The sequence below is a fragment of the Podarcis vaucheri genome (assembly GCF_965113315.1).
Source record: "Podarcis vaucheri genome assembly, chromosome: 1".
Classification (NCBI taxonomy): Eukaryota; Metazoa; Chordata; class Lepidosauria; order Squamata; family Lacertidae; genus Podarcis; species Podarcis vaucheri.
This window is the reverse complement of record NC_138759.1, coordinates 53478920-53492372: the sequence shown is the minus strand read 5'-3', so window position 1 is coordinate 53492372 and position 13453 is coordinate 53478920. Positions and strand designations below refer to the sequence as shown.

Sequence of the window (13453 nt, the reverse complement as noted above, 5' to 3'; positions counted from 1 at the left end):
AAACTTCAGGCTAAGGCGCAAACTCAGCATGTACCACTGAACACCTGGGAATAGTCTTCTAATACATGCTTCTTATCCTGATGGAGAAATCACTTATCAAACATGCCTTTGGCCTGAGGGTAAAAATTGTTTATTCTGGGACTCAGCTAACCTTGGTTAGTTCAACCTTTGGAAGAAAAAAAAGTAATAGGCTAGGTTTATTTTCTCACTGGCATTTTGCAGAAGCTGATCAGGAACATAGATTCTTTACAAATGTAGAGAGTTGTATCACTTCAACAGAAGAAGCAGTGGTATACTTTGAGTGACTCCCGTGACTTTCCCCATATCGATTGATCAATTCATCTTATTTGTACGACGCCTTTCCAAAGTTAAGACTATGCTCAAGGTGGCTTAAAAAAAGTTACATGACTACAAATATAACAAAAGTAGTCATAAACAATAAATCAAACATAAAAAACACATAACCAAATTGAACAATTCCTACATAAATCGTAAGATACAAAATAAAGATACAAAAAAATTAACAGCAACAACTCCAGCCCGGCAAAACAATACCCCAGCCCAACCCCAGCAGCCTCAGCTTTTGTAGCTGGAGTCAGTCCGGGCCCTGCCCTCCAAGGCCAGGTGGGAAAAGGCCTGCAAGTGAGAGCAGGTCTTCCAGGACTCACCACCAAGATGATATCCATGAGGTCTATGATTAGGCTGTATCAGTTCCTTTAAAAATCAGAGCGTTCCTTTGCACATATGCATTGATAATAGACCTGACAGTTTGGGGGCTTAGAGTGCCTGTTCCAGGACACATTCACAGAGCACAAGCACATGAGATACCGTCTTGCACTCCACCGCTAGTGATACAGGAGAGGGATTTATAGGGTGACATATTTTTTGACAGCATTGAATTTGTCTGTCCAAAATGTTCTGCCAGCTAAGAACATAATAAGAGCCTTCCTGGATCAGACCAAATGCCTATTATTCAAACATTTTGTTTCCCATAGCAGCCAACTAGACACCTGTTGTTCTCCAGCGACTGGCATTCAGAGGCCTCTCATCCTCTCTGTAGCCATCATGTCTAGTAGCCATTACTAGCTTTATCATCTAGGGATTTATCTAATGTCATTAAAATTGGTGGTCATCCCCTATTCTATGCTAATGAATTCCACAACTATGTGCTGTTACTCTTATCAGTATAGAAGAATCTTCTACAGTTCAGCTACATTGAATGACCGATCAAATTATGCATCAAATTGTGTCTCTGTTGACTTTCTCCGCTTGATGCATGTTTTTTAGGTCTATATCATGTTCCTCCTTACTCACCTTTTCCTCTAAACTAAAAAGCCCCAATCTTCACCCCCAAAACTTTTGTGGGGTTGTTGGGGTTTTTTTTGTAAACATGCCAGGCTCTTTGTGTGGTGTCCCTCACATTCACCAATACCCAACATGATAAATGAGGGAGATATTTAATATAACCCTTCCCCTGTCCACCAGTTCTCTGGTTATGTATCCTCTCCCCCTAGGTGCCCCAACCCTATATTTCTCCCTACCCAGCTCTGGGAGTAGTAAGCCTGACTGGGGAGGGGTAGAGTATAGGAGAAGGATCAGTCAGCAATGGAAGGATGAATCAGCCACATCCGCCACTAGGGATGAGGGATAAATTTGATTCAGTTCACATTTAAAGTGAACCTACCAAATCTGCACTTTTTAAAGCATTATTTGAACTAAACCTTTTGAAATTCGCACTTCTTCCAATTTTGCAATACAAGCAATGTGTAGAAAATGCACGTAGTAGGGTAAAGTGTGCACTAAAATACATATATTAGTGAAAATAACATACAAATAGGTATTGTATTACAGGAAATTATCTACAAAACCATGTATATTTGTCAAAACAGCATACAAAAATGTGTTTGGGGGGATTTTCTCAGATTGCTGTGGAAATGTGGAAATTTAAGATTAGGAAGCAGAGAAACAGAGAGAACTGGAATTGAAGGACTTACTCATCCCTATCACCCACCCACCAATTCTCCTCTGCCAGAGTCCTTGCCCTGCCCATACTACCAAGCTTGCCAGGGTAGTACATTGCTCTTACCAGCTGTTAATCCAATTCTTGTCCATGGCTTCTTGCCTGTATGGACTTTTCCATTCTTACTGTCCATGGCAACCTCCCGTTGCAAACTGGGTTTTCTCAGGCTGCCTGTTGCTGTAATTTTGAGATCCCTCATGGGAGCCACCAAACAGAAGCAGGCTCAGCGGTACTGGCGGGAGAGAAAGGAGCTCTTTATTGCGATATAAACTCGCCCAAAAATCTGGGGCCATTCCAAGCCAAGCAGCAAGACAGCACAGCCAGCATTTGTTTGGGGGTAGGAGGGAATCGGGAACAGGCAGTATGGCATACAAATGAATGCCACAGAAGGCAGCTGGCTCTTGAGCTAAGTGTGTCACTATTGCTTTTGACACTAGAGACTAGCAGCAGAAACAAACAAGCAGGCTCAAAGAACTCTAGAAGCAGAAGGTGCTGTTTACCATTCAGCAAAAGCTAAAAGTTCGGTGGACATGCTGTCTCTCCTCTGGCTTTGTATGCTCCTAAGAAGCGACATGATTTCTGGAAAACAAAACATAGGCATGCTTTTATAAGGAGTCCTTGCAGAAGCCAGACTGGATTATTTTCCTCTAAGCCACCCCTTGGAATCTCATCTCCTTCTGAACTGCCCTTAATCTGAAAATATGTTTTATTTATTTATAGATATAAATAGCTCCATCTCACCTGAACAAACATCCATCTCAACTCTTTTTTCCACAAAGTTGCTGGCACTAGGAGAGTTGCTAGAGAGTCCCTCTGGTACCAGGACAGAATGTTCACCCTGGACTTAAAGAGACCCAGGTTCAAATATGCTGCTGTGAGACTGACTTCATGGAGCAACACACCAATGGTCAGTTCAAATGCTACAAAATGTGCAAGTGGTCTGCTTGGCTGAGGAACCAGCTCACGTGGCAAGACCAAGCAACTTTGCAAGCTGGCAACACAGGAGTCCATAATGTACACAAAAGAACAAAGAGAAGACCTCCATTGCTCTCCAAAACTTGTATATCAAAACATCTGATGGACTGCACGTCTCTCCATTGATGGCTATTATATTCTTTCAATATCCAAGATGAACAGCAAATAGTTTGCAGCAAATGTGCTCTGCACTGTGGGTTGTATCCAATGTCAGACCTACTCAGAATAACCTCACTAAAATTAATGAACATGACCACAGAAAGAAACATCTTCTTCCAATAGACTATAATTCTACCTTGAAAAATGTTTTGGGGAATGCTCTATTTTAAAATAATAAAATTTCTGGAATTTTGAAACTGGGAAGGAAAGCTTATAAATTTGCTCACAAAAATGTTCACAAAATTGATGTAATAGTGCAATGGATAGGTATCAAAGCTAAACCTAAGATCTATGAAATCTCTGCTTAGCCCTAGATTCACTGAGTATACAACCTGCAACCTCGGTTTCCCATATGAAAGCAGAGATTAACTACCGTATGTACCCTTCAAAGACAAATGTGATAAACTTCTGTATAGAATTTTTTTAAAGCATAACAGAAGAGTTTTACCATAAATTGCAGGTTACTTTTGAATAGTGTTAATAATATTCATTTGATTTTTCTTCTCCATTATTTCAAACACACGTGCAGCCTTTCCTATCGCCACCCCCCACTGAGCTTTGTTCCTTCTAAAAAAACTTCCTTCTTCTTTATTGTTATTTATTCAGTTTTGGTTCTGGGAAGGAATAAAGAGTGTTAATACTACTGGCAACATAGTCGAAGCCTGTGTTTATTTGTAATAAAAATAAAATTCAGATATGATTTCTTTAGCAAATAGGAAATGAAATATTAATCTGAATTTTCATGCTTTCCACAAGAATAAAGTCAACCAGCTTGGCTTCTGAAAGGAAAACAAAAATAACTCAAAATGTAAATTAATATATATATATATATATATATATATATATATATATATATATAATCATGGGAGATGGGTAGGAAACTTGACTGATTGAGGTTGGCAGTTCTCCATCACTTCCTCTGCAAACGCTAGGTAGCTTATGTTGATAAGGAAAGGCAATAAGGCAGTGAACAAGGTGGGTGCTGAATGTATGTGATTAGCCACCTTGGTTGTGACCCTACCTTAAAACTAGCCATGGAAATTGCTCACAGCTATACCATTCTAAGTATGACATATCAAAAAGGCTGTTGCCAAACACAGGGCTGTAGCTAGGGGGGTGGCAAGGTAGGCCCTCACTAGGGGCACAGACGAGGGGATGCACAAAATCGGCTTTAAAATATGTCCATAAATATATCTATAAATAAAAATATCGACTATTTCCTCATAAGAAAAGGTTTTAAATAGAGGGTGAATTGAATGGGGACGCTTGGAGGAGAGGCGGAAAGAAGAGCTAATTTGTCCATGGCTAGGGGGTGCAATCTGGACAGTTTTGCCAGGGGCGCAAGGTCACCTAGCCACTGCTGTGTGCTTCTATAGTGCAGGGAAATAACAGTATGTGATATTTTGTATGTATGGGGAGGTATTCTTCCTGATAACAATGCAACCGCATTGTCTGTATCCAAAGATGAATTTTCACTAGGAACCTAACAAAGTTATAGGTACAGCCTTTCAGGCTTGCCCATATTTCAAATCCTCTCTGTGCGTAGATTCTGCAACCATTCAGTGCCGAAGTCAGGCAGACACAGGAACACAGGAAGCTGCCTTATATGGAGTCAGACCATCATGGTCTGGCTAGCTTAGCATTGTCTATCAGCATCTCCCAGTAGGACTGGGAATGCTTCCAGTTTGAAACCCTGGAGAGCCCCTGCCAGTCAGTGCAGGGAGTGCTGAGCTGGATGCAACAATGGTCTGACTCAGTGTAAGGTAGCTTCCTTTGTTGAGATCCCCTCCAGATACTTCCTGCTTATCAAGACAACTGCCTTCTCTCTTCCTTGCCTTGATAACTCATCCCTTGCCCATTATTGTAATTTGAAATTAAACTGAAACGCTTTTTCATTGGCTGTAAGCGCGGCTTCATGCAGTGTAGTAATTCAGGTGATGCTAGTGTGGAGATTTGCCAGATGCTATCAGACAGAGGCACTTGCTTTTGTTCGGTGCCTGGGAATAATCGTTCAATTTTTCAAATTGAAGAAGTAACTTTTTTGAGGTATTTTAGCTTGTTGTCTTGCCCTGGCATTGTAACTTCATCTTTAGCTATTTTAGCACTTTAGTCGTAGTAATTTGATATTTTAGTGTTTCTTTTCATTTGGTGCAGTCTGCTCATTTTTTTCTCCCTTCATTCATTCAGTATTGCCCATTTTGACCCTCAGAAGCTTCTACCCAGTCATTTCTGGGTACCCATATTTCTTTAAGTGTTTCGATCATCTGCTTGGAAATACTTCCTGTGTTAACCATAAAAGGGGGGTGTCAACATTGGTTCAGCTCCTCTTTGAGGAAAACTTCCTACTTTGTGATTTGTACTATGATTCAGACACCTGAGCATATTTTGGAACTGTTGCCCTGAAGACAGGCGAATGGTTCAGTAGAGAGGCAGCTCAGCAGAACCTAGCACAACCCACCTGCGAATCACAGGACATCTTTACATCTTTGTATTGTGGGAGGGAAATAGAACCCCTGTGACCCATGTGTGTGTGGGGGGGGGGGTAAATAATAAAAGATTCAGATAGGTGCCTGGATTCAAAACATGGGATTAAACTCACACTCCAGCAAAATAGAGCCCCAAAGCAGAGTTTAAACTCACAAAAGTCAATGTATAGTATAGCATTAGGAATATAGGTTGTTAGACCCTTTTGTTTCATTTAGTCTGCTTGCAAACAGCACTCCCCTCTTTTCTACCCCTCTTGCAATGAACAGACCGCAAACTGCTAAGTAAGTTAAAAATGTTTTACTTACAGATTCAAAGGTCAGATTTGCATTTATCCAAGCAGCAGCAAGGAGAACATGGGCAGAATACTCTTGGGTAGGAAATACAGAAAGATAGCTTCAAATACATGCTCTAAGCTTGGAGCAAAGCTTGGACACATCCTTCCTCGTTGGTTACATGGCACGGGGGGGGGGCAGGAAGATAAAACTTCACTACTTCCCTTATCAGAGAGAGAGGGCATGACCTAGCTGAGCCTAGGAATCTAACTATGTGATCTTAACCCCTTTATGCTCTAACTAGAATTCATGCCTAGTTATGTTTGACTGCAATTTCCCATGATTATGGCTGACAGATGGCTGACAGTGGGAAACACTTCCTAAAATCCCAACATCCAGCTGAGCATTAATTGATCAGCTGGTTCTTGCATGTTATGTCTCCTGAGAGATAAGTATGTGACGTACTGTATATTGGCTCAGGTAGGTCAGTTGGTATATACAGGGGCGGAAGCCAAATGAGCATTTCCCAGGTGGAATATTAATGAAAGATCAGGGTAATTGCTGGACTTAACCCTATTGGATTTTTGCTTGCCCTGTCACCAACACGCCCCATTGTTTAAATATAGGTTTGCCCTATCTGAAAGTTAGTGGCCTTTCAGCAAAACAAATTGGGGCAAAATTCAAGCTTCAGTGTTGTCCGCCCCGCCCCACCCCCTGCCCCCCCCCCAGGTAGATTTTGTTCCCTTCCTGTTCTATTTTAAGATGCATATTTTTAAAATAAAAATACCACGCAAATAAAAACTCGCCCCCTCAGAACATTTGCTGGCAAAGCATGGCTTCAGGCTTGCTGCCTCTGCCCCAGCAAGGCAAATCAGTCCCTTGCCATCAGCCTAGAGGTTGCAGAGTGTCAGGGATGCATCCTTTGAACCACAGCCAGTGCTTTTTCCAGGGGGTACTTAAGGGTATGCAGTACTGGCACCTCATTTGTTGTTGTTGTTGTTGTTGTTGTTAAAAAGTGTGGTACTTACTGTAACGACTTCATGATGATTAACGCCACCTATTTTTCTAGGGGGGAAGCAGTGACCGCAGCAACTGCAATGTCGAGTCCCATATCAATGTTGCCCTCTGTCAAGTTTTCTTTAGGAAACAATGAGGCCATTCAGGGCATCCTGGAGCTGACACAACGCCACTCTTTTGGTCTGTCTGCCTAGGCTGCCAGTGGCCATGTGTGCAAGACCAGACAGCATAAGGTAAACAGGTTGTGGGACCAGCACCAGGGAATTCCAAGTAAGGAGTCAGCAAGATCAACAGCAGAAGTATTAGTAACTAAAGCCAGATCTGCGTTGCGGACACAGGCCTGCCCACCCACACCCGTCCATGAGATTCTGGCGGGGATTGCCTGCATTAACTACTGAAGCAACCTAAACTGGCTAAATCAATAACCCTGTGAGATTCAGTCTGCTCTAAAAGATTGTTCTAAATGTCTCAAATACAAGCATCTCTAAGAGTTGCTAGCATTTTTGTGTATAAAACGACATAACCACTGCAAGTTCAAGGTGGCCATAACTTCTTTGGCTACAAATATGTTCATTGTACTCCTCAGAGCCCCAGCTTTCTGTGGTTTCTTACTGATTCATCAGAAACCCATGTAAAAGTTTTGCTAGAATTACATGTATATATTTACCTTATTTACATGGTACAGTAAACTATAGTACAGTGGTACCTCGGGTTACGTTCGCTTCAGGTTACACACTCCGCTAACCCAGAAATAGTGCTTCAGGTTAAGAACTTTGCTTCAGGATAAGAACAGAAATTGGGCTCTGGTGGCACGGCAGCAGCAGGAGGCCCCATTAGCTAAAGTTCAGGTTAAGAACAGTTTCAGGTTAAGTACGGACCCCCAGAACAAATCAAGTACTTAATCTGAGGTACCACTGTAAATGGTTGGCTGTGAACATGCCAGTCTGGGCCACTTGGTTCCTTCCTGCTACCACACAAGAGAAACGAATTGCAATTTCTGGCTTAGCATTGTGTCCAAACCAGGGGTCATGGTTTATTTCCTTTCAGACAAACACGATGATCTGCAGTACAGGTTTGTTCTTGACTAGTGATTGTGGTTTGTGCACCCTGTTTAAGAGGAGCAAACTGGCTCGCCTGATAGTGAAAAGAAAGGTTCAGACTCTCTCTGTGTTTGTATTCCACTTTAGCCTCCATACACACTGCCCAGGCTTGCGCCCCAGGGAGGTCATTCTGGTGCTGCTAATGCAGCAATAACAATGCAAGAGGCAGCAGTTTAAGTTACAATTCTCTGCAGCCACAGCAGGCACTGGGATTCTCCAGCGGGTTGACTTCACCAGTGGCGTAGCGTGGGTTGTCAGCACCCGGGGCAAGGCAAGTAATTTGCGCCCCCTAACCTGTGGATTTGCACCCCCTAACCCATGGATTTGCGCCCCCTAACCCCCAGATGTTGCGCCCGGGGCGGCTGGCCCCCCCTTTCCCCCCCACGCTACGCCACTGGACTTCACCCCTGGAGGGAGTCTCTCAAGGTCTGTCTCTCAAGACAGACTAATGGCAACAATGTGTGAATCAAGAGAGGAGGAAAAGCAACACTTAATGACTGGTACATCAGGAACAAGGTATTTATATATTTCCCAGCTTTGAACCAGTGATGCGCAAGGCATCTAACCATGATACAAATAAAATATGGAAACATAACACTTTTAAAAACACACACACACATACATAAGTAAGCCTGGTAAACATCAATGAAAACAAGTTTCGACATATTAAAAAGTCATCTTAGAGGCCAAAGTTCTGGTTAATATCTTTGCCAGTTGATGGAAGGTCATCAGAGACTGTAATAGCTGGTCCTCCCAAGGAACCATTTGGAGAAAAGTAGGAGGGGAGGAGTTTGTCTCTCTACTCTAAAGATGTCATAAGCTCTATCAAAGACGGCCCCATGACACATGTGCAGCCGCATCACATTTGCAACAGCAGTGGAGAGGACATGTTAGCTTGGGGGAGAATTTCTTGTTGCAGAGTGACACAGAGTGTTCAGATTGATAGAAGATGAAATGTGATCTCATTTACAGCAACCAACGTGTTACCCACAACGCAGATCCCCTGAACCCAACTGAGCATAAAGTGTTATGTATATTGTGCAAAAGGACAGGCAATCATACAACCAAGTCGTTCTGATGTCCCTTCCCACAGCAGTGCCTGCATTAGGAGGCAAAAAGCAAAACAAAACAAAACAAAAAACACCAGCCTCCTAAAGATACTTTCTATCCCCATATTCTCACCTCTCACCTCTTGCCTTCCCTCTTTCGTCTGCTGAGAAGTGATCTGCACATTCTCCACCACCTCAAAGCACAACAGAGGAGACTGCTCCCAGCTGTGCCACATCAGCTTTGAAAAAGCCTAGCAGGATCCTAGCATGAACAGGAAGACACAGTGTTGTAGCTGCAGGGCCTAAGGCCTGAAAGGGTCACAAACAAAGCAGAAGGGCATTTTTGAATCCAACTTCCTTTCTCCCTTGGTAAAGGCAGTCGCTGCCTTGCTGCTTCCAGAGAAACCAAGATGCAATACAAGGATACTTTTTGTGGACCAATACTTTGCTGGAGTTGGACAGAGTGCAAGTATAAGCATACGTCAGCCCTGCATTTTGGACTCATGTGAAATAGTGTTCACTGGTCAAATGCATGATCCTATATGTTCTATGTGCTGAAGGTTTCATGAGCTTGCCATTCATTACGCATTTTGTTGTTGTTGTTTAGTCGTTTAGTCGTGTCCGACTCTTCGTGACCCCATGGACCAGAGCACGCCAGGCACTTCTGTCCTCCACTGCCTCCCGCAGTTTGATCAAACTCATGCTGGTAGCTTCAAGAACACCATCCAACCATCTCATTCTCTGTCGTCCCCTTCTCCTTGTGCCCTCCATCTTTCCCAACATCAGGGTCTTTTCCAGGGAGTCCTCTCTTCTCATGAGGTGGCCAAAGTATTGGAGCCTCAGCTTCACGATCTGTCCTTCCAGTGAGCACTCAGGGCTGATTTCCTTCAGAATGGAGAGGTTTGATCTTCTTGCAGTCCATGGGACTCTCAAGAGTCTCCTCCAGCACCATAATTCAAAAGCATCAATTCTTCGGCGATCAGCCTTCTTTATGGTCCAGCTCTCACTTCCATACATCACTACTGGGAAAACCATGGCTTTTACTATACGGACCTTTGTTGGCAAGGTGATGTCTCTGCTTTTTAAGATGTTGTCTAGGCTTGCCATCGCCTTTCTCCCAAGGAGCAGGCGTCTTTTAATTTCGTGACTGCTGTCACCATCTGCACTGATCATGGAGCCCAAGAAAGTAAAATCTCTCACTGCCTCCATTTCTTCCCCATCTATTTGCCAGGAGGTGATGGGCCCAGTGGCCATGATCTTCGTTTTTTTGATGTTGAGCTTCAGACCATATTTTGCGCTCTCCTCTTTCACCCTCATTAAAAGGTTCTTTAATTCCTCTTCACTTTCTGCCATCAAGGTTGTGTCATCTGCATATCTGAGGTTGTTGATATTTCTTCCGGCAATCTTAATTCCGGCTTGGGATTCATCCAGCTCAGCCTTTCGCATGATGAATTCCGCATATAAGTTAAATAAGCAGGGAGACAATATACAGCCTTGCCGTACTCCTTTCCCAATTTGGAACCAATCAGTTGTTCCATATCCAGTTCTAACTGTAGCTTCTTGTCCCACATAGATATTTACTTCCTGTATTACGCATCCTAAGGGTTTAAGGCTTATCCTGGCAAACATGGGTTAACTGTACCTCAATTGCAGTTTCCCTTCTTGTGCAATCCCAATTCAAATCCCTCTCCCTGTTATATAAGTTCCCCAGGTGAGAGGTTGCACATCAAAGGAAGGCTATTCTCAGCGTTTGGTCAACATCACTTCCTTATGATCAAAGGAAGGAGTATGAAATTGACATGAACCCTTTTTATTTGAAAAGGGCAGATGAATTGGAGAAGGAGGGGCCACAAGGTGGCTGTGAAATGGTGGGTGCATGACATCTTTCAATTAAGATGTCATGGGAACTATCCAGTAGCTACCTATAACACTACTGCAAAATCCAGCCCACACAGCACTCAACATACTGTTCAACTATTGCAGGTTGGGAGAGAGATCAGGTTGTCTCAGCAACATTTGTGGTCTGATGGCTGGGAAATGCACAACAGGAGCGCCACCTTGAGGAGAAAGGTCAGGATCACCCACAAAACTGAGTACAGGTAACTCACAACTTATGTGAGGGCTACACTCTGGGCTAGCATGCCTATAAGCCAAATTGTGTAAAGCCAGAACACTTTTTAAAAAATAAAAAAACTAGAAAACTGGGGAGGAGGGGAATCACAACACTAACTGGTGAGGGATGAATGTAGCTTCCAGTGTACCTCTTAGTCTTCCTCCTTCTCTCCCTTGCTGGATGCTGCTACAGATATGACTAATGGGATTGACCAGTAGCCAGAAGAAGTGCTTGGCTGTGGTTCAGATCCAGAGGTAGGTTGCTTGGGCACATCTGCTGCTGGTGGTGCTTTCTTAGTGAGGAACATGGTGATTGGCAGCTACTGCTGTTGTCTCTTGAGCTCATCAAACATTTCCTTGTATGGTCTCAGAGTGCCTGGAGCCCCACAGAGGATCTTGAAGCTGCATTCCATGGAAGGATCAAACTCTGCAATCAGATCTTTATAACTTGGAAGAGTTGAGACAATTCCTGCAGCTTGCTAGCTCATGCTCCCCACCCCCATCCAGTGGCATAGCTAGCCGCTCAGGTGCCTGGTGCGGGAGCGTGTCCTGCAGCTGGGGGCGGGACGAGCCACCCATGGGGGTGGGGCGAGCCTCTCTGACACTTGGAGCATCTCCACCACCTCCTCCTCATCTGTAGGGTGGCTGAGGGAGAGGTAGTAGGCAGACGCAAGTCCCACACTGCTGTTCCAGACAGTGCGGAACCTGCAGGCACCTAAGCCACCACGTCACTCCTATAAAGTTTTGTGAGCCCAATTTTTTATTTTAACCTCATTTTGTCACCTCCCTCAGTGATGATACCCAGGGCGGACCACACACCCCACACCCCCTTCCTCCAGGACTGCCCCCATCCTCATCCCTGCACTCTGAACTTAATATGACCAGTTTCTCCATCTCTTAGACAACCAATACCCATTGGCCCTCAATTAGCTTTTGCAGTTTTTCCTGGATGACACCAACAAACCCATCACCACCACTTGCTTGGCCATCTGCATAATGTCCTCCACCTCCATGGCAGTGCTCAAAAATTCCTGCATATGTTAACTAAGCATAAGTTGCGAGTTACCTGTAACAGCAGCTCTCCTTTCAGAAAATAAGTTTGATTCCCTTGCAAACAGTTCAATTACTGCCACAAAGCATCAGTATTTGCAACCAATTTCCCCCCATAACTTTCCTTTTTATTCTGTCTTTCAAAGGTGAGGTTTTTTTTGGGGGGGTGTGTGTCAGGAAGAATATAAAGTTGTTGCACTCCTACAGGAATAAAAATATGGTCCAATACAGAATACTGAATTTGAATATTTGTTACCACTTCTCCCCTGCCATATCATCAAGAGGAGGGCTGGTTTTACATCTGGTTCTATTCTCAATAGAAATTATATATTTCCCACTGATTCAAACTTGCTGCTGTTCAGAATGTATATACTGCCCTGCAATGTATGCATTGCAAACATCACCTTGCAGTGTATACATTACCGATTCCTACTGAAATCAATAGCAAAGACAGTGCTGCTTTTAAAGGAAGAAGGTTTCAGTTTAGCCCAAATTACACGCGATGGAGACAGACACCCATTATCGCTCTGGGTGGTCTGGGCGTTTATTCTGATACTCCTGTAAAATTTACCCTGACACCATTTCTGGATCTGGCAACTTCTGTTTCAGTGTATCTGAAGAAGTGTGCATGCACACGAAAGCTCATACCAAGAACTAACTTAGTTGGTCTTTAAGGTGCTACTGGAAGGAATTTTTTTATTTTCACCATTTCTCTGCTGGTGCAATCCTCTTCTGATTTGTGCTGAAAATCATGCTTCCAGAGCACATATGTGATGAGGAAGAAGGCACACAGGAGGTCCTTCCCTATGATAGTTTTATGTCATGAAGGGGTTGTTCAGATCTGATTTTTCTCTAGGCACATTTACTAGCTGTACAGAGCAGAGAATTAAAGTAGATACGCACACACTTGGAAGTGCTTCAGTTTGGAGTTTCCTAAAAGAACTTTCATAGACATCATTTTGCAAGTGTCCACACCTGCACACTATGTAGGCAATGTGAATGGTTGTTAAATCATTGCTGTCTGCACACATTAGTTTCCTTGCTCCCTCCCCTTTCAGGCCCCGCTGCACTCCTTAAATATATATATATATCCTACAAGTTTATTGATATATCGGATGTTTGGAAGGGCAGGCTGCATGCACAGTTAAATTGCTGCACTCAGCATATGCCCCCAGGCTTTCTTCCCTCATACCATGCAGGCAACATCATGCC

General features: G+C 43.5%; 1 protein-coding gene across 1 annotated transcript in view; it reads right to left on the bottom strand.

The window, feature by feature from the left end:
- CHST1 (carbohydrate sulfotransferase 1) overlaps positions 1-2235 on the bottom strand; it is a 41850-nt gene extending 39615 nt beyond the window's left edge. The window contains exon 1 of the mRNA XM_082225987.1: positions 2087-2235. The gene's annotated coding sequence lies outside the window, so the exon portion shown is untranslated. The remainder of the gene's footprint in view (positions 1-2086) is intronic.
- Positions 2236-13453: the final 11218 nt, after the last annotated feature.